The 21,473-nt window shown below is 43.3% G+C and overlaps 2 protein-coding genes across 2 annotated transcripts in view; both read right to left on the reverse strand.

Annotated features, from left to right (window-relative positions):
* Positions 1–21,473, reverse strand: part of LOC310668786 (uncharacterized protein) — a gene marked incomplete at its 3' end in the record, with an annotated part of 379,093 nt that overhangs the window by 77,691 nt on the left and 279,929 nt on the right. The gene's annotated exons all lie outside the window — the stretch shown is intronic.
* The window catches only part of LOC310668761 (uncharacterized protein), a gene marked incomplete at its 5' end in the record, with an annotated part of 699,427 nt that continues 678,582 nt past the window's right edge, over positions 629–21,473 (reverse strand). The window contains one exon of the mRNA XM_083422093.1: positions 629–2,264. The remainder of the gene's footprint in view (positions 2,265–21,473) is intronic.

Raw genomic sequence — 21,473 nt, forward strand, 5'->3', positions numbered from 1 at the left:
CATCCGGCCACAGCTTCCAGACATCTGGTCAGTGTGTCTGGGGCCACGTCAGGATGGCCATCCATCAACAGATAGAGTTGGGTGTCATCGGCATACTGATGGCAACCCAACCCAAAACTCCGGACAAGCTGGGTGAGGGGGCGCATAAAGATGTTAAAAAGCATCGGGGAGAGTATCGCACCCTGAGGTACTCCACACACCAAGGAGCGGCGCGATGACAACTCCCCCCCAAGCGCCACCCTCTGTCCCCGACCAGAGAGAAACGAGCGCAGCCATTGAAGGATTGTGCCCTGGATCCCCACGTCGGCAAGGCGGTGGTCCAGGAGTTCGTGATTGACCATGTCGAAGGCTGCTGAAAGGTCTAGAAGAATCAGCAGCCCAGAACCGCCTCGATCCAGCTGCCTGCGGAGATCATCTGTTAGGACGACCAGAGCCGTCTCGGTCCCATGACCAGTGCGGAAGCCGGACTGGAATGGATCCAGAGCTGATGTTTCATCCAGAAACCTGGCAAGCTGTTCAGCAACCGCTCTCTCAATCACCTTACCCAGGAATGGAAGATTCGAAACCGGGCGGTAATTGGATAGATCTAAGGTGTTTTATTTAAGAGCGGGCGCACCACTGCCTCCTTCAGTTCCCCTGGGAATATCCCAGTGCCAAGGGACAAATTGATGATATACCCCAGGGGGGCCCGCACCTCGTCTGGACACGCTCTAATCAGCCAAGACGGACACGGGTCGAGAGGACAGGTGGTGGGCTTTCCAGCTCGGAGGAGTCTGTCCACATCGGCTGGGGATATCCAGTCAAAGTGGTCCAATACTGGACCCGAGGACAGTCGAGGGGCCTCCAGTTCCTTTATTGTATCCAAATTGGCAGGGAGTTCATGGCGGAGCAACAGGACCTTCTCCGCAAAAAAGCTCGCAAATGCCTCACAGCTGTGTGTCAAATTGTTATTTTAATTTGGCTGTCCTTCAGGGGACGTTAGAGACCTAATTATACTAAATAATTGCGCCGGGCAAGAGCTAGCGGATGCAATGGAGGCCGAGAAGTAAGACTTCTTAGCGGCCTTCACTGCCATCTCGTAGGTTTTCATAAAAACCCTATAAGATGTTCTTGAGGCTCCCTCACGGGCACCCCGCCATACTCGCTCTAGCCGTCTGAGGTCCCGCTTCATTTTCCGGAGCTCCTCGGTAAACCAGGGAGCCCGGTTTCTGCGGGGTTGCAGAGAGCGCTTAGGTGCGATCTCATTGATGGCTGCCAGGAGCTGGATATTCCAGCCCTCAACAAGCTCAGTCAATGAGTCGCCAGGGGGAGCAAGGTCCCGCAAGGCTTGACGGACTCTGTCAGGGTCCATCAGCCCAAATCGGCTTGCCACCTAAGCAGGGTGGGGGTGGAAAGTCAATCCTGGCTTTCAGAGCGTAGTGATCAGACCATGGCACCTTCATCAAAGGAGACATCATCACATCTATACCTACGCCAAAGATCAAATCCAGCGTGTGGCCTGCTTGATGTGTGGGGCCCGAAACAAACTGGGAGAGCCCTAGTGTCGCCATGGAAGACACCAGGTCCAGAGCCTGTGAGGAGGGAGTGGCATCAGCATGGATGTTGAAGTCCCCCAATACCAATAGGTTAGGGAACTCCAAGGCCCAGCTGGCCACCGCCTCCAGCAGGTCTGACAAGGCGGCTGCTGGTGCGCTAAGTGGCCGGTACACCAGCCAGACAGCCAAGCTCACCTCAGAGCCCCACACTAGGCCAACACATTCAATGCCGGGGATCGATGGCGATGGTAGAGCCCTGAAAGAACAATCTTCCCGGATTAATAATGCCACCCCTCCCCCACGGCCCACAGTCCGTGACTAGTGGAGGACGGAGAAACCCGGGGGTGCCATCTCTCGTAAGGTAACAGTATCCCCTTCGCACACCCAGGTCTCCGTCACACAAGCCAGGTCGACCCCCTGCGAGGTAAAGAAATCTCGCAGGGTGGCGGTTTTGTTGCCTATAGACCTGGCATTGCACAACACCAGTGACGGAGGTGAGTAATCCTTGCTCACCCTACCCTCGTCCCTCGGGATAGGGCGCAGATTGGAAGGGGTATGAGCATATCCGTATCTCGATCCCCTTCGCCTATAACATCTGTCCTCACCGCCATACCTCCCTCGCCCCTCCACGGTAGCAATCCCAAGCCTCATACTAGCCTCCATTTACAAAATAGAAAAACAAACCAAACCAAAAACAATTATACCAAAACAAAACCAATCCCCACCCCACTCAATATCCAATTATGACCATTTGATCAAATTAAAGATAAATTGGATTGGTTACAATATTATCAGATCAATGAAATGTATAAGCTTGATAAGAAAAATGGTTTTGCAATGGAAAAAAAACAAATTGGAAACAGAGTTGTTAGATACTAATGTTAAAAACCTATCCAAAATGTATAATTTATTGTTGGAGTGGCATACAAAGGATGAACAAGTTAAATCTGTGATGATAGATTGGGCAAGAGATGTTGGACACAATATAATGTTGGAAGACTGGGAAAGGTTGTGAAAGAGAGGGGTTAAGTTTACTTTATGCACTGTATTAAAAGAAAATATTATGAAAATGATGTATAGATGGTACTTAACCCCAGTAAAACTAGCTAAGATTTACCATACGAATGACAATTTATGTTGGAAGTGTAAAGAAAAAGAAGGCACCTTTTATCATATGTGGTGGACGTGTCCCAAGGTGAAAGACTTCTGGGAAAAGATCTATAATGAGTTGAAAAAAATGTTGAAAAATACATTTATTAAAAAACCAGAGGCCTTTCTACTTGGAATAATAGGACTGGAATTGCCCAAAAAAGATGTTAGACTGTTTTTGTATGCCACTACAGCGGCACAACTTTTATTAGCCCAAAATTGGAAATCTCAAGAAATACCAACAGTTGAAGAATGGCAGATGAAGATGTTAGACTTTTTGGAGCTGGCTGACCTGACTGGAAGAATCCGCGATCAGAAAGAAGAGGAATATCAAGAAGACGGGAAGAAATTTAAAGACTATTTAGCTAAATATTGTAACATAAGATAAGTACAGTGGTACCTTAGGTCAAGTACTTAACCTGAAACTGTACTTAACCTGAAGCACCACTTTAGCTAATGGGGCCTCCCGCTGCCGCCGCACAATTTCTGTTCTCATCCTGAAGCAAAGTTCTTAACCCGAGGTACTATTTCTGGGTTAGCGGAGTCTGTAACCTGAAGTGTATGTAACCTGAGGTACCACTGTAGAAAGTATCAAATTGGTTTAGGATTAGAATAAGAATGAACTGTAAAACATTATGGATTTAAACTATTATGAAAAGAAAGGAAGATAGTATTTTGAAGGAGTTAATTTTATTAGAAGGAAGATATTGGAAAACTGTTAGAAGGTGATTCAATGAAATTCAGTTAGGGGGGATTCGAGGAAGTCAGTTAACAATGAAAATTAAATGAGGTCTTGGAAGTAATATGTGTTTATATGTTTGTCTTTTTCTTCTTTTTAGTATTGTAATGTTTTTTCTTTGTGTGTTATACATGTTATAAATCTGGAAAATCAATTTAATTTTTTGGGGGAAAAAACAACAAAACAAAACTCACAGATCCACGGCTTCCTGGCCACTCCATGGCCCCAAAACATGGTTTTGAAGCACGGATCCTCATGGATCCTCACGCTTTTTGCATTGAGCCACCCCAAACTCATTGTCAAATCACACATCAGAGCCAGGGGCACAGCCTGCACCATGAAAAAACACAAATCCTTGGTACAGCGGGGAGGTCGGTACACCAAAAGGAATCCTGTACTGCCCCTATTGCCCAACTTCCAGAACATGCACTCAGAAAACTGGGTCTTCCCAATAGGACGCCTGGTGAAGACTAATGACTTCCTAAAAATCACTCCACCCCCCCCCCGCCCACATGACCTGGGTTGCTGTGCGTAAGAGAAACCTGGTGGGCAAGCAGCGGCAAGGACAGGCCCATCTGCTTCATCCAACCAGGTCTCTGTATATGCAGGTATATACAGATCACAAAAACCTGGAGTACTGGAGGAAGGGTAGACTTCTTAATCAGAGACAGGTCAGATGGTCGGAATTCCTGTCAGGTTTCCACTTCAAGATAGGATATGTGCCAGGCGTGCAGAATGCAAGGGCAGACGCACTATCTAGGAAGCCAGAATATATGGAAGGGCAACAGGCTCCAACGGAGAGGTATGTGTTTGAACCTAAGCAATGGCAATGTGCAGCCACCATAGTAAGGGAGGAGGAGCTGCAGACACTCACAGAAAGGGATGAGTATGCACAAAGGAAACTGTCAGAAGTAAGGCAAAACGAAGGCAGAGAAGGGGGTTTTGAAGAAAGAGAGGGTTTACTTTATTACAAGGGGGCGCTGTATGTGCCAGATGGGGAGTTGAGAGCAAGAATTCTCAGGCAACATCATGACAATCCGACAGCGGGGCATTTTGGGCGTAATAAAACTATGTACTTGATTACCAAGGAATTCTGGTGGCCCAAAATTAAAGAGGAAGTAGCAGAGTACGTCAGGGGTTGTGCGGTTTGCCAAAGGGCAAAAGGGGAAAGGGCAGCGCCTGCAGGCTTGCTCCAGCCTTTGCCCACACCTAACAAACGTGTGAGGAGAATCAGAACTTACAGGGTTAAACAGTTCTGTGTGACGTCTCACATTCTGAGACGTGGTTTGGTTCACATACGGGAATCTTTCTTTGTGTGTGAGTTTCCTTTCGTTTTTGGCTGAGAGACGAAAGAATGTCTGCTCTCTCACCGGGACTGATTTATGATGTTTTTCTTCTCATTAAAGGCTGTTAGAGATTAGCAAGAAGCCTGCGTTCAGTCTGATTTATTTTCCACACACAAGGCAACATTTTCTACCGCTGCAGAACTCTGCTAAGAGCTTCAATAAGAGCTCAAGTGTTTTCTATTGGCACAGGCGTCCATTGGCACAGGTGAAGCATGCCGGGCGCCATCTTATATCAGCAGGTTATGGGAGCTAGCCAAGCTTTGGGAGCTGTTGCCACGTCGTGCCTGTGTGTGTGGGAGAAGCCGGCTGGAGCCCCTGCCTAACGTTTGAGGCAGGGAAGCTTGCTGGGGAGGATCTCATCTTCAGGACCGGGTGCCAAGAGGAGCTACTGGTTACGTGAGTAGGCTCAGCCCGGGGGAGAAGATGGCAGATGGACAGGAGTCATTCTCAGTCCCCGTTGAAAAATTAAATGGGAGCAACTGGGAGGAGTGGTCAAGGAAGCTGAAGGCCTGGCTGGTAGCCAAGGGTCTGTGGGAGGCGACCCAAGGGCCCCCACAGCAAGCTGCAGCCGGAGCTGCAGCAGCGGTTGTTGCAGCTGCCCAGGCCTCACAGAGGAAATGCGAGGAGAATCAGAACTTACAGGGTTAAACAGTTCTGTGTGACGTCTCACATTCTGAGGCATGGTTTGGTTCACATATGGGAATCTTTCTTTGTGTGTGAGTTTCCTTTCGTTTTTGGCTGAGAGGCGAGGAGGATGTCTGCTCTCTTGCCGGGACTGATTTACGATGTTTTTCTTCACAATTAAAGGCTGTTAGAGATAAGCAAGAAGCCTGCGTTCAGTCTGTTTTATTACCCACACACGGGGCAACGCTTTCGTACCGCTGCAAAGAACTCTGCTAGGAGCATCAAAGGGCTCACGTTTTCTATCGGCACGAGCGTCCAAAGGCGCAGGGAAGTGTACCAGGCGCCATCTTATCGCACAGGAAAGACCAGAAAGCCCTAGGAGCTATAGTGCTCAGTTTGGAGGACTCACAGCTACCTTTGGTGGAGGGTCTTGAGACTGCCCAGGAGGCCTACCAGGCACTAGAGAGAGTGCACCACAGGACCACAGCTGGGGCAAAGATCCACACCACCAGAAGCTTGTTTGAGCTGAAGCTGCGTCCTGGTGATAGCATCAGACAGCATGTGACTAAGATGCTCTCTGTTTTCAACAAGCTGAGACTGTTGCAAGTCAACTTTACTGAGGAACTGAAAGTTTATATTTTGCTCAGCTCTTTGGACAAAAGTTATGACAATTTGTGTCTAACTTTGGAATCGATGAATCCAGCGGATCTTACGCTGCAGTATGTGACTGGGCGTTTGTGTGACGAGGAGGAACGCCGTCTCAGAGAGGGCCGAGCTGGTGCAGGGTGCCCTGCCAGTAACAGAGGGGGGGCCAAGCCAGAAGGCACAGTTCAGGCTTTTTCCACTCGTCGTTGTTTTGTCTGCGGGTCTGTTGACCATTTACGTCGGTCCTGCCCGAAGAGAGCCAGAGAGGCCGGGCAGGATGTCTCCAAGGTCGCTTCCAATGGCAGTCAGCCAAGTCCTCGTGGCAGCCAGCCAGGTTTCCATGGCAGCCAGTCTAGGAGAGGAGGCCAGCGTGGGAATGCGAAGGGAGGACGTGACAGAGGAAGTGAGAAGGGTGGTTCTTCTTATCACCTAGCTGCCTCCATGGCAACGCTGAGGGACAACTCCAGTGAGGGCAGCATGTTGCGTTGGGTCATCGACTCAGGAGCCAGCCATCACCTGATGCCATCGCCATCTAGTGGCGAAATGTGGAACTGCAGGGCTGTTTCAACTGGGAAAACAGTCACTCTTGCTGATGGCTCACAGAGACAATTAACCACTGTTGGCAATGTGTTTCTTTCTTTTTTACAGGCAGAGCTGGAAGTCTATGTTGTGCCAGGAATAAAGTGTTGTCTTTTATCTGTATCTGCTCTTGTAAAGGAGGGTTATAAGGTTTGCTTTGAAAATGATGTCTGTTCTATTTCCAGGGGTGGGAAACAACTGGTCAATGTTGCATGTCAGAACAACCTCTTTGTTCTGGAGACACCTCTGGAGGGTAAGGGGGATGCTGAGACAGCACAGGCGCAGTGTGCTAACGTTCCCACACATGATTCGTGTGCTCACTTGTGGCACAGGAGAATGTCGCATAGCTGTTGGAAATATATCCAGAAGTTGCCAGAATGCACTGAGGGTTGCAAGATGAAAGCATGTAATAATTTTTTGGATTGTAGGGCATGCAAAAGAGCAAAGATAAAAAGGTGCAGTTATCCCAGATCGGAGAGGGTAACCACAAGGCCTTTTGAGCTAGTGCATACAGACCTTTGTGAATACCATGCCAGTGCCGAGTCTGGGTGGAGCCAGGTATGCGCTCACGCTGACAGATGATTTTTCGAGGAACGGCTGGATCTTCTCGCTGAAACAGAAAAGCGAGGTGGCGCAACTGATCAAAGACTGGGTTGCGGCGGTGGAACTACAGTTTTCCACCAAGGTGCAGAGCTTTCAGAGCGACCGAGGCGGAGAGTTCACCGGGTCTGCTCTGCAGAGTTTCTTCTGCCAGAAGGGGATAAGTCACAGGTTGACGGTTGCTTTTTCTCCTCAGGAGAATGGCGTAGTGGAGCGCAGGCACAAAACGCTAGCTGAGGCAGCTGACGCTCTACTGTTTGACTCTGGTTTGCCTCAGCGCTTTTGGGCTGAAGCTTGGAAAGCTGCCAGCTTCACTTTGAACAGGTCCTATAGCTCTGTTGCAGGAGACACACCCTATTTTCTGCTGCACCGGAAGAAGCCCAAGGTGCATTTCTTCCGTGTGTTTGGGTGCGAAGCTTGGGTGCTTGTGCCAAAGGCTCAACACAAGAATGGTGACCCGAGGTCCCAGAAAATGATCTTTTGTGGGTACGAGCCTGGGACAAAAGGGTGGAGGTTTGCCTATCCAGAAGGCGATCAGTCCAGGATTCTAGTCAGCAGAAGTGCTGAGTTCTGTGAGCAGAGTGGGTGGTCAAGGATCCATGCGAATCCTGACGTTCTCTCAGAGTGTCTGTCTGATTCTGCTGAGGAGGGAGAGTTAGAAGCTGAACCTGTTGAGGACAAGGTCTCTGACCAGGGTCAAGAACAGGGAGGGGCATCTCCACAGGTTGTTAAAAGAGAGCCCAAAAGTGAGCCTTCATCTCCCGTTAGTCAAATGCAGAAGGCCAGAAGACGCAGTAAGTCAGAGGGGGAGTCTTCTGATGTCAAGGACACACTTGCTGGCCCCAGTGGGTCAGAGGGAGCACCTGAGACAGTGCTCAGACGTTCCACACACACTACAAAGGGGGTACCACCTGAGAGGTTTGAGGTCACCAGCGTGTGGGTTGGTTTAGCGCAGTGCGAACCAGAGAGTTTTGAGGAGGTTCAACAGTTGCCTGAAGAAGAAGCCAGGAAGTGGCAAGAGGCAATGGGAAAGGAGGTGAACTCAATGAGGTCCTTAGGTGTGTTCTCCACCACAAAGCTGCCAGAGGGCAAGCAGGCCGTGAGCTGTCGTTGGGTTTACAGGATTAAGCCCACAGCGTCTGGAGAACCACAGTACAAGGCGAGGCTTGTAGCCAGAGGGTTCACGCAGAGAAGGGGGCTGCATTACACCGAAGTGCTGAACCTGTGTGAGGTGCAAGGTTTTGCCAAAGAGCTTGGTAAGAAGTTTAAGCTCAAAAACCTTGGTCCCGTTCAGGTTTATCTAGGCGTTAGGATAGACAGGTCAGAGAACAGGAGTTTCTTGCTCAGTCAGAAAGGCAAGATTGAGCAGTTGCTTGAGAAGTTCCGGATGTCTGACTGTGCAGGGGTCAGAACGCCCATGGAGACCAACTTCGTGAAGGACAGTCAGCTTGGGGAGCGTTCTGAGTTCCAAAACCCTGAGGTGTTTCAGTCAGCGCTAGGGAGTCTGTTGTATCTCTCTCAGTGGAGCAGACCAGACTTAGCGTTTGCTGTGAATCTGCTCAGCAGGGAGGCTACAAAGCCCAGTGTGAATGCCTGGCAAGGCATCAAGAGAGTGTTGAGGTATTTGCAGGATACCAAAGAGTTTTGCCTCACGTTGTCAGCTGAAGGTGATGCATGGCCTACGTGCTGGAGTGACAGCGATTGGGCATCTCTTGGGGACAGGAAGTCTGTGTCTGGGCTGGTGGTAAAGTTCGGGAAATCCCTCGTTGGGTGGAAGTTCCAGAAGCAAAGTCTTATTGCACTTTCTTCCACTGAGGCTGAGTTCAGTGCGTTGTCGGATTTGTGCAGGGAGTTGGACTTCTACCGGTGCTTGTTCCAAGAGATCTGTGGGGATTGTTACTTGCCCATAACTGTTTGGGGAGACAATCAACCTTGTCTTAGGTTGGCAGATTCTGGACAGTTCAAGTCCAGAACCAAGCATTTGGACATACGTTTCCAGAATGTATGTCAGAGTGTCCAGGTAGGTTGGATACGGCTCAAGTATTGTTCGAGCCGGGAGAACCTAGCTGATGGGTTTACCAAACCCTTGACCTTCGAGCGACATGGGGATTTCTGTGAAGGGTTGTGTTTGGGGTGAGTTATACTCACAGTTTCCCTCAGGATGCGAGATGAGAGGGGGTGTGAGGAGAATCAGAACTTACAGGGTTAAACAGTTCTGTGTGACGTCTCACATTCTGAGGCGTGGTTTGGTTCACATACGGGAATCTTTCTTTGTGTGTGAGTTTCCTTTCGTTTTTGGCTGAGAGACGAAAGAATGTCCGCTCTCTCGCCGGGACTGATTTATGATGTTTTTCTTCTCATTAAAGGCTGTTAGAGATAAGCAAGAAGCCTGCGTTCAGTCTGATTTATTTTCCACACACAAGGCAACATTTTCTACCGCTGCAGAACTCTGCTAAGAGCTTCAATAAGAGCTCAAGTGTTTTCTATCGGCACAGGCGTCCATTGGCACAGGTGAAGCGTGCCGGGTGCCATCTTATATCAACAAAACCGTGGGAGGCGGTATCTATGGATTTTATCACAGACCTGCCAGTATCTCAGAGGAAAACAGTGATTCTAGTAGTAGTGGACATGTTGACGAAAATGGCGCATTTCATACCCTGTACCAAGATGCCTTCTGCACAGGAAACAGCCAAACTGTTTATAGACAACATATTCAGGTTGCATGGGATAGCCTCTAAGCTAATTACGGATAGAGGAAGTCAGTTTACTTCTCGATTCTGGAGGAAGTTAATGCAGCTGCTGGAGGTGTAAGTAAACTTCACCTCAGCTAGACATCCCCAGACGAATGGGCAATCAGAAAGGGTGAATGCTATCTTGCAGCAATACTTGAGGTGTTACAAAAGTCATCAGCAAAACGACTGGGCAGAAAAATTAAGTTTGGCTGTGACACAGGAAATTTTAAGAGAGATAAAGTTATATCAAGTTCAATATATGCAAATGATAAATCAAGAGAGAGAATGGGAAATTAGACAAATGAGACAGAAGACTTTTGAATCGGCAAATAAGTTTGGGAAATTACTAGCATGGCAAATGAGGAAGAGACAAAAGTTAAACACAATCACTAATCTGGAGGTTGAAGGAAGAATTATACAGAAGCCAGCTGAAATTAGAAGCTCTTTTCAAAGGTATTTTAAACAACTATATTCACAACAACCACAGAAAGAGTTGGACATAGAGGAATTTTTGAAAGTAAATGGACTACAAAAAATCTCTCAAGAGAACAAATTAAAGCTGAACTATAGAATAACAGAGCAAGAGGTAGAAAGTGCCATTCAGAGTATGCAACTGGGCAAATCTCCAGGGCCTGATGGATTGACTTCTAGATATTATAAGACATTGAAAGAATGGCTGATCCAGCCTTTGAAAGAAGTCTGCAATGATATACTGGAGGGGATAAAAGCACCAGAGTCGTGGAAAGAGGCATTCATCACACTTATACCAAAGACAGAGTCTGAAAAGACACAGCTTAAGAACTACCGCCCTATATCATTACTTAATGTGGATTACAAAATTTTTGCAGACATTTTGGCCAGAAGATTAAAGAAAGTCTTAATAGAGGAGATCCATAAGGACCAAGCAGGCTTTCTTCCGGGCAGACATTTATCTGATAACGTGAGGAATGTAATAGATATTTTGGAATTTTTACAGGAGAAAATTAACACGAAAGCAGGTTTGATATTTGTGGACGCGGAGAAAGCCTTTGACAATATCTCTTGGAGCTTTATGAAGAAGAATCTCCAGGGGATGGGGGTAGGCCAAGAATTCGAAAATGGTATAGGTGCAATCTATTCTGAACAAAAAGCTAGACTAATTGTTAATAATGTTTTAACGGAGGAATTCAGAATAGAAAAAGGAACACGACAAGGTTGCCCAATTTCTCCTCTGCTTTTTATATCGGTCCTGGAGGTTTTGCTGAACATGATTAGAAAGGACCAATTGGTTAAAGGGATACAGGTCGGAGCTAAACAATATAAATTAAGAGCATTTGCATATGACCTAGTTTTGACTTTACAGGAGCCAGAGTCTAGTACAACCAGAGTTTTAGAACTGATTCAGGAATTTGGTCGGTTAGCAGGATTTAAACTGAATAAATCAAAAACAAAGGTTTTGGAAAAGAATTTAACAGTAATTGAGAAAGAGAGGTTTCAGAATGAGACAGGTTTGACAGTGGTTAAGAAAGTGAAGTATTTGGGGATTAACATGACAGCTAAAAATGGGAATTTATTCAAAGACAACTATGATAAATGTTGGACCGAGATAAAGAAAGATTTAGAAATATGGTCAAATTTGAAGCTTTCACTGTTAGGCCGTATTGCTGCGATAAAGATGAATGTATTGCCTAGAATGTTATTTCTATTTCAGACACTGCAAATTATTGACAAAATGGACTGTTTCAAGAAGTGGCAGAAAGACATATCCAGATTTGTCTGGCAGGGCAAAAAGCCAAGAATAAAATTTAAAATATTGACTGATGCAAAAGAAAGAGGAGGCTTTGCCCTGCCAGACCTGAAACTCTATTATAAATCAGCAGCTTTCTGCTGGTTGAAAGAATGGCTGCTTCTTGAAAACACAGACATTTTGGATTTAGAAGGATTCAATAATGTTTTCGGTTGGCATGCATAGGTTAAAGTGCAATGTCTGGAAAAGGTATAAAGATTTACTTGAAAATAAAACCCCAAGGTGGTTGTCACCAATGGAAGCAAAAGCTCTAAAAAAGCTCAATATGGAGGCCAAATGGGAAATTTTGGAGCAGGAGGCAGATAAACTAAAACTGCAGAGTTTTGAAAAACTAAAAAATAGAATCCGTGATTGGCTTCATTACCATCAGATTAATATATATATAAACAGACAGTGAAACAATGCCTATTCTGTCTGCCAAAGAAAGGAGAGTGTTAAAGAGGAGGGGACAGAGACATCACGTGAAACTTCCACGCCTTTTCTGTTGGAGAAGGGGCGGGCATAAGGCACTCCCAGAATCTGAGCCGGAGGATTTGGATGCATGATTGTAACGTGCTGCTTGTACATATGTAAAATAAAGACTGTATATATGTATCTCTGAGTGAGCAGAGGCATTTCTTGTGAAGAGCATTCACAAGCCATCACACCATGTTACAGCTTTTATAGCTTCCCATCGAGTAGGGGTGGTTATGTTCATTGATGGATTCTCTTCAAACCAATATTTTAAAGCTTTCCTAATTTTTAACTGGATATTTGTTTGGCCCACTTCCAATTTGGGATATATGTTTCAACTCCCTGAATACGTAATTGGATGGATGCCGAAGCATGATTATTCTAATACTAGCTGCTCTTAATTTTGTTTTTTAATCAAAGAACAATTACTTCTTCGATAAGTGTTGTGTTGGAAGAAGATGGTTATATCAAATGCTAGTCATACTCAAAGTAGACTCACTGAAATTAATGGATGTAAGTTACTGAACATGTCTTTGTTGAAAATTGTGGTTCTGTTGCACTTTAGGCTGCGTTATCTCTTTGGGCATTTGTTGTGCATTAATTTTTCAATGTCACCATGCCCCCCCCCCCTTTGCAGAAGGTATTGTGGGAGACTTTCAAGTAACAATGAGTTTCTCAGAGTAAAAGGGGCAGAATGCTGGCTAGGTGAAACTTAAGTCTCATGTGTTGCTTCCTTAAAAAAAAACAACAACAACAAGTTGGTATGTTTGGTTATAGTACCAGAGTAAACTTGGATCCTTCTGAAATGCATGTGGACAGTATGCATGATAGGTACATACAAAGGTATCTATCATGCAGCTGATGAGGCTACTCTGCTCTTGTGACACTTTGTAAAGAAGCTTCTCTCTAATGAACATCTTGCATTAGCTTTAGACAGTACCATCTAAATATAATGTTCCACTTAGCCTTTAATAAAATGGGGATACATTTTGATACTTGCTTTCATTATCACTGAAGTGCATTCATTAATCAGTGTTCCCTATATATCCTTCTGTCTTAAATGTTATCAAGATGTTTTGCAGCTACCGTCTCCTAGCAACATAGCATCCTCAAACTGACCCCATGTTATTTCATGAGGTATCTTTCCAGAAGACCTTTAAGACCCCCTATTCTTGTTTTCTTTTTGCAAATGCAACTGGTTGCTTCCCTTTCTTTAATGGAAATCTTGATTTATTTTCTTTTTCATAGAAAACATGATTTTATTTCTTTTTTATTAATGAGATTTTTATTTTTAAAATTCCATAATACAGCAAAATAACGGCCACAAAATATACAAATGGAATAAGTAGAATATGTAGTCCTCTCTTGAATGGAATTCTAAGCCCTTAACACTCACAGGGGACAGTAGCTTCTCCCAACTCTCACCTGGGATCTTTCTTTTGCCCTCTCAGCCTCTCACCCTGGGAAACTGTCATTTCCCTATTACCCAGGGTCCTCCATCAACCACCTACCCCCCCCCCATGAGTATATAATATCTGGACCTTAATAAAGGCCCCCAGACATAGGACTCCAAAGAAAAAAGAAGAAAGAAAGAAAGGGATTATAAGAAAAGGAAAAAAAGAGGAGAGAAAGAAAAAGATAAAAAGACGAAAGAAAAAGCAACATCAGAAAAAGTTACAAAAAGAAAACTTCTGATTTTCCACCTGCTGATTACATAAAAAAAGAAAAAATGATTATTTAAAACATTCAGTCCATGTTAACATCTATCTTCTCCGCTTTCTGTTAATCAATATTTCTTTTAAGTCAGGTCAAGGTGTCTCAGAATCATTCACTTCCTTTCTCTCCAAAAGTCCAAGATGGGTTCTCTGATTGTTGTTATTATTGGTAAATGTCAACCGTATTTTTTCTTTTGACTTTACCTCCATTAATTCCCACCACTATTATGCCATATTGAGTGATATTAAATACTTCTGTCCATGTCCATTTTAAATCTCTCCATCATTATCACATATTGGACTCATCTTCATTTTTTCCTTGTTATATTTCCTTTAGTTCATGCCCAGTTCTGTATGTTTAAATTCCATTTTCTGATGTAGTTCCATTTCCTGTTTGTTGTGTTTATGATAGTATCCTGATCTGCTTCTCTAGGACCTTCCATTTTTGCTTTTTCCAGAGAGCGTACCATAACCTTAATAATAACATTCTCTGGATTTACTCCAGATTGTATGCCAAATACTGTGAGGAGAACCTGAGCTTACAGGGTTAAACAGCTCAGAATGTGCATTCTGCCTACTGTGGGGCGGAGAAACTCTGCGTCACTTCTGAGAGTCTCAGTTCTTTGTTCTGTTCTGCTTTTGTTTTCATCCGGGGCAGACACGTTTGTATGATGTTCCGTACTCTGCTGGATAATGGATAGTTTCTGCTGTAAAGAAAGCGCTTTTGGTTTTAGTAATTCTGTGTGAGAGCCTGATTTATGCACATCGACGCACAGAAGACAGAAGGCTTTATTTCTGACCGCTGTGAGACTCTGCTTTTGCTCAGAGCTTTTGGAATGTGTGCTGCGCAACAGAAGCCTGCTGCAACAGAAACGTGCCAGACCTTATCTCTCTGAGTAATAAATTATCTCAGAGGTTATGGAGCCGAAGCTTTTAGGCTGTCAGAGAAAGCCTGGTTTTATGTGCTGTGTGCTGAAGAGCTGTTGGCTGCTCTGAAGAAGAAAGCCCAGCTCTGAGACCCTGCCTGGAGGACAGCAGGGAGTCTCGCTGGCTGCCAGCTGTGTGCTGCAAAGAGTCGCTGGAGGCCTCTCCTCAGAAGACGGCTGGTACTCCTGAGTACTTCTGAGCCCCAAGGGAGGACCAGGGGAGGAGATGGCTGAATTCCAGGAATCTTTTGATGTCCCGTTTGAGAAGGTCACTGGCCAGAACTGGGAAATCTGGTCCAGAAGAGCACGGGGGTTGTTTTTGGCCACAGGGCTCTGGAGTTCTTTCCAGAAGGAGCCGGCCCCACCCATGCAAGCTGCTGCTGGAGCTGGTGCAGCAGGCGTGGAGGCTGCAGAGCAGAGAGAGCAGAGAGAGCTCTGCATCCTGAGAGCAAGTGTGGATGCTTTGCTGTTACCCCACCTGGAGGGTCTTACAACGGCCCAGGCCGCCTGGCAGGTGCTGAAGAGGCTTTGTGAAAGCGCAACAGGAGCCAAGGGCCGAGAGGGAGCCGAGGGCCTGGTGGGGGCTGAAGGCCACATTCCTGAAGTTACAGCTGGGAGTTGCTGCTTTGTCTCCGGGAGCCCACGTGATGAGGAGGCCCGAAACCAGAGTGCTGGGGAGCGTGCAGGCCCAGGCTGTGCACCCAAAGGTGGGGGTGCAGGGAATGCAGGAAGGGCTGAAGGGGATGCTGTGAGAGCTTTTGCTTCGAGATGCTGTTATAGATGTGGCTCCCCCTCCCATCTCGTGAGAGACTGCCCAGTGGAGGCACAGGAAGGGCCCAAGGTCATCTCCCGGAGCAACCAGATTAGGAGCTCTTCGAAACGTGGGAAGCAAAAGCCAAAGGCAGCTGGCAGAAGGTGGACCTTCATCCGCGTAGACTTTGCTCACGGACAGATGCGTCTCTCCCACTTTGCCAAGGTCGGGAGGTACGCGTTCGTTAGCGGAGCTAGAAGGGGGAGCTAAGGCTAAGCTGACCCCGAAGCCTTGGGAGGAGATTCCAGGTGATATGGAGTTGCTGCAGCACGAAGAAGAGGACCCCCAGACCATTTTCAAGCTCTTAAAAGCAGAGCAAGAAGGGGGAGAAGGGGGAGAACTTCTTCAGTGCTAGTTCCTGCAACCCTCCGCTGATGAGAAGCTCGAGTCCGTGGGTACGTTTGTGGCTACACTTCTATCAAACTGAAGCAAACCTAAACGATTAGCCTATTTTGCTTACTGAACTTGCTAATTTACGATTAAAACAAAGCGTTTGAACTTAAAACAAAGTGTTTGAACCTAAATGGCTTTTCGCAACTGACTAAGATTTACTTACAAGCTATATCAGACTGTTTTTTTTAAAAGACGTCTATTCCATTAATACCAAGGACGTTTTTAGCCATTTTTTTCTGCTGGAGTTATGAACAAAAAGAATACCGATGGCTTTATTAATGTTGAGACAGAAATAAACCAAGAAGTCATGAAGAAGAAATAATAATAAAAAGACCTTTCCCAAGTGGTGAAATTATAAAGAGGTCTCCAAACTCTTCACTACAAAATTAACTGTTGTTCAAAAGCCAGTTCTCAACTGTCTGTTTCTGCTGGCAAAAGGAACATAAAAACCAGGGACTCCCACCCAGAGAACGGCGGTGAATGAGAGGGTGATTGATTACAAAGTTATAAAACTGTCACAAGACTGATAAGCATCACCTCTCCGTTCCCACAAAAGTGTTACTATCTCTCCTTTCCGGGGATTTCTGTTTTTGGCTGCAGACTGCTACGGACACTCAATGGAGTATAAATCAATTTAACAACGGCTAAGGGTACTTCTGCTGACTCATGCACTCCGACATTTTCTTAGTCCGACATTTTCCTGGCTGAGGAACGGAAGTGAATTGCATAAGTCTGCCATAGACTCACACAGATTGAGAAGGGGGTTGAAAGTCGCAAAGAGGGAGCAACTCAAACAGCGACATCAGCTGGGGAAAAAAAACCTTTGCACTCTTTTGAAAAAGACATTCCTCCAATAAGACTTCTAAGAACAATTATAGGGATTTTTACAAGATCTGCAACTAATGAGGATCTCAAAGCGCTGCATCATAATCTGCTGAAAGAGACAAGGTTTCATAAATTTTTATAGACCCTATACCTCATTACTGGAATAGCATTCCTGTTACCTCTGAAAGAGTAACATCTAGAGAGAACTTAATAGCACATAATATTATTGCATTGTACATTGTTAATTGAAAATACTCCCCAGCTCTTTTCTAATTATTAACATATATTTTTATATATACTTTTCATATTTTCTTTCCCCTCTTTATTTTCCTACAAATTATAAATTGCACTATTATTATTACTTTCTCTTGATTTATTTATTTTTTTCTTACTCTCCCATCTTTTCTTTGTTTTCTTTACTTTGCTTCTTTCTTTTGTAATTTTCTCTTTGGGTTTTTTTTTCTTTTTCTTTTTCTTTTTGTTTGTTTTGTCTCTCTGTTTCAATTTTGTTGTTTTTCTGGTTGTGTTTTTTTTGTGTGGTTTTCGACTTGTGCGGTTTTGTTTTGTGGTTTTTTTGTTTCTGGGTTTTTTGTTTGTTTGTTTGTTTGTTTGTTTGCTTTGCCTTTTGCTATCTATTGGTAGCTAATGCAGCTGATATTTGCACCAGATGTCATTAGCTTTGTTGCAAGGTGCTGATTAACTGAACCGCTAACCTGCTTAAAGATCTATATATATGATCTATCACTCTGAATGAGTAAGTGAAGCAAGGATTGCAATCATTTATCTTATTTATTTGATCTGATGAATTTGTGATATTGCTGTATTGATGCCTGACTGTAACTAATTAGATAATTGTTCAAAATCAATTTAAAATTTATTTAGTGAAATTGGTGAATATAAAGAATTAGTGGATACATAGGCCGGAGATTATTATCAGACTGGTAAAATTGTCGTGAATGTATTAAGAAAGACTGAATTTAATTAATACTCATTAACTATCACATTGAAAATATTGTCACGATTGTATCAAGAAAGATTGAATTTAATTGATATCCAAGCTGTAAGACAGAAAGAAAGAGAACAAACTACCTAGTGAGCTAATTGAACTTCTTAGTGATGTATGGTAAAAAATCAACTGTGTCAGGTTCTGCGGCAGTTTCAGCTTCACAAACCAGAAGAACTTCTGTAAGTGACATGGATCAACAACTAGATATGAGAGAATTAATTTTAAGTTTGAAGAAAGATATCCAAGATTTAAAAAATAATGTAAATGAAAAGGCAAAAGCAACAGAGGAAAAACTTATTTCAATGGGAGATAAAATAGATGAAAATGTGAAAATAGCAGCTGAGTTATCAACTCAGGTCAACAATTTAGTACAAAAAAATTCAGAACTGACGAAAATAGTGCTAGACCTTAAAAGTAAAACACAGAACCTAGAGGAAGCCCAGAAAAAACTACAAAATGAAAATAGAGAGTTGAAAAGGGAATGCGATAAGATAAGGAAAGAAACTGCAGATCTGAAAGCGCAGCAGGATTCAACTTTGGACTCTATTGCGATGTTGCAAATGCAGAGAAGGGAGAATACCCTAAGATTCAGAGGACTAACAGAGAACGCAGAGGAAATAATTGAGAAAAAAATCTCAAAAGAGCTAGCAGCTTGGTTAGACCTAGAAGAAGCAGAAGTAGCACAAAAAATAGAAAAAGCGTTCAGAGTCAAATCTCATGTAGCAAAAGCAAATAACTGGCCGGCGGACTGTTTAGTCTCTTTTAATTCTTTGGATTTCAGAAATAGAATTTTACAAGCTAGTAACAAGAAGAAATTCCAATCGGAAGGAAATGATATTATTGTCCACAAGATTATCCCAAATCGGTTGATAAAAAAGAGAGAAGCTTACAGACCTTTGGCCGAAGCACTAAAGGCAAAGGCAGTGGAATATAGGTGGGAGTACCCTGAAGGTATCTCCTTTTTCTTTAAAGGGAAACGTAGAAAGTGCTTGTCAGCACTAGACGCAGACAAATTCTGGAGAAAGTATCGGAAAGAGCTCGGAGGAAAAAGGCAACTGTTGGGAGAATCAGAGGACATTGATCAAACAGTTGAGAGCTAGGAGACAGATCTAAGAAAGGAATTTACGAAAAGTAGACTGAGACCTTGAATGTGTAATTTCTAAATTTTTATTTCATTAAACCCGTTGACGTATCATAAGAAATAAAGTATGGATTATAAATTTATTACTTGGAACGTAAATGGTCTAAATGAAAAATCAAAAAGGAACAAGGTGGAACATATTCTGGTTAAGCAAAAATATGATTTAATTTGTCTGCAAGAAACCCATGTAGCGGAAAAACATAAAAGAGTATTAATAAATAAAAGATTGGGGCTTGAGTTTATTACATCAAGTAAAGAAAAAAAGAGAGGGGTGGTAATCTATGTAAAACCTCAGCTGGAGCCAAAACTGCTTTACAATGATGAAAAAGGTCGAACGGTGATAATAGAGGTTAAGATCAATAATGAAAAAGTGATAGTTATTGGAATTTATGCACCAAATGAAAGAAAATCTGAATTCTATCAATTCCTGGAAGAAAAAGTCATAGAATATTTAGGGGAAAAAATTGTATTATTAGGAGATTTTAATGGAGTAGTCAATCCAAGCATGGACAGAACAATAAAGAAGAAAGAAAAGAGGCAGATTAAACTCCCAACTACATTTTTCCAATTAATAGAACTCCTGAATTTGTTTGACGCTTGGAGGTTTAAAAATCCAACAGAGAAACAATTTACACATTACTCAGAGCCACATAAATCGGCGGGACGAATCGATGCGATCTGGACAACAAAGGATTTATTAAATAATATTACAAAAGCAGAAATCCATCCAAGGACAATTTCAGATCACAGCGCGGTCTGGGTTAACTTTAAAGGAAAAGAAGAAAAGGTTAAGAGGTGGCAACTTAATGAGAGTATGCTAAACGATGAAAAAACTGTGCAAAAGGCCAAGCAAATCTTAGAAGAATATTTTAAGTTCAACTTAAATCAAGGAGTAGATCTAGAGACGGTTTGGGATGCGGGTAAAGCCGTCATAAGAGGCTTCTTTATCCAACAAAACGCATTCCAAAGGAAAATAAAGGAGAAGAAGAAAATGGAGATATGGGAGGAAATTAGAAAAAAGGAAAGGATCCTTTTCCAAAAACCAGATGATGAACTAATTAAGCAAAGTATAAAAATTTTACAGACGCAATTCTCCATGATAATAAATGAAGAGATAGAATGGAAGATAAAATGGTTGAGACATAGAAACTTTGAGTTTGCAAATAAACCTGGCAAACTTTTGGCCTGGCAATTAAAGAAGAAAAAGGAAGATAGAATTATCAATAAAATTAAAATTGAAGATAAATGGATTCAAGAACCGAAGGAAATTAGTAAAAACTTTGCTAGTTTTTTCGGAAAACTATATAAAGAAGGTCCAGAGACTCTAGAAAAAATAAATGATTATCTGGGCAAAAATAAACTACCAATAATACCTAAGGAAAAAACTGAAATCTTGAACTCACCAATAACAGCTATGGAGGTGCAACAAGCTATACAGAGATCAAAATTAGGAAAGACACCGGGCCCAGATGGTCTCCCAGCTAATTACTATAAAAAGTTAGAACAAGTATTATTTCTTCCCATGAAAGACCTAATGAATAATATTCTGGTAAATGGAAAGCTACCGAAAACCTGGAAGGATAGCTTTATTACGCTTATCCACAAACAGGGAACAGATGCCTCAATTATGGCCAATTACAGACCCATCGCACTGTTAAATAACGATTACAAGATATTCGCAGACATTCTTGCAAATAGATTAAAAATGGTGCTGAAAGAGATAATCCATAAAGATCAAACTGGATTTCTTCCCGGACGATTTATGCAATCCAACATTAGATGTGTGATTAATGTATTAGAATATTTGGATATTAAAATTGACAAATCGGCAGCTATTATGTTGGCGGACGCTGAAAAAGCTTTTGATAATGTGTCCTGGAAGTTTATGAAAAAATTAATGGAAGAAATCGGACTGGGAGAAAATATTTGTAAAGGAATAAATGCCATCTATACAGAACAATATGCAAAACTGATCATCAACGGAAGAATTACTGAGGAGTGCAAAATAAACAAGGGAACTAGACAGGGCTGCCCACTGTCACCACTGATATTTATCTTGGTGATGGAAGTCTTGAACAACCAGATAAGAAAGGATCAGCTTGTGAAAGGCATTACTCTGGGAAACAAAACATATAAAATTAAAGCTTTTGCGGACGATTTACTCGTTATGACGGAAAACCCTAAAGAAAGTCTGAAAAGAGTGCTGGAATTGATTAAAGAATTCGGAGAAGTGGCAGGCTTTAAGCTGAATATAACAAAAACAAAAATGCTTGTTAAAAATGTAACCACAGAAGAAAAGGACGATTTAGAAAAAACATTGGGCCTGAAAATCTCCTCAAAAGCGAAATACCTGGGTATTTGGATCACCCCCAAGAACATAAATTTATTCCAGGATAATTACACCAAAACTTGGTTAGAGATTAGAAAAAACTTTGTAACCTGGAGTAAACTAAAATTAACATTTCTGG

Source organism: Podarcis tiliguerta (genome assembly GCF_965153285.1).
Source record: "Podarcis tiliguerta genome assembly, chromosome: W".
NCBI classification, from domain to species: Eukaryota; Metazoa; Chordata; class Lepidosauria; order Squamata; family Lacertidae; genus Podarcis; species Podarcis tiliguerta.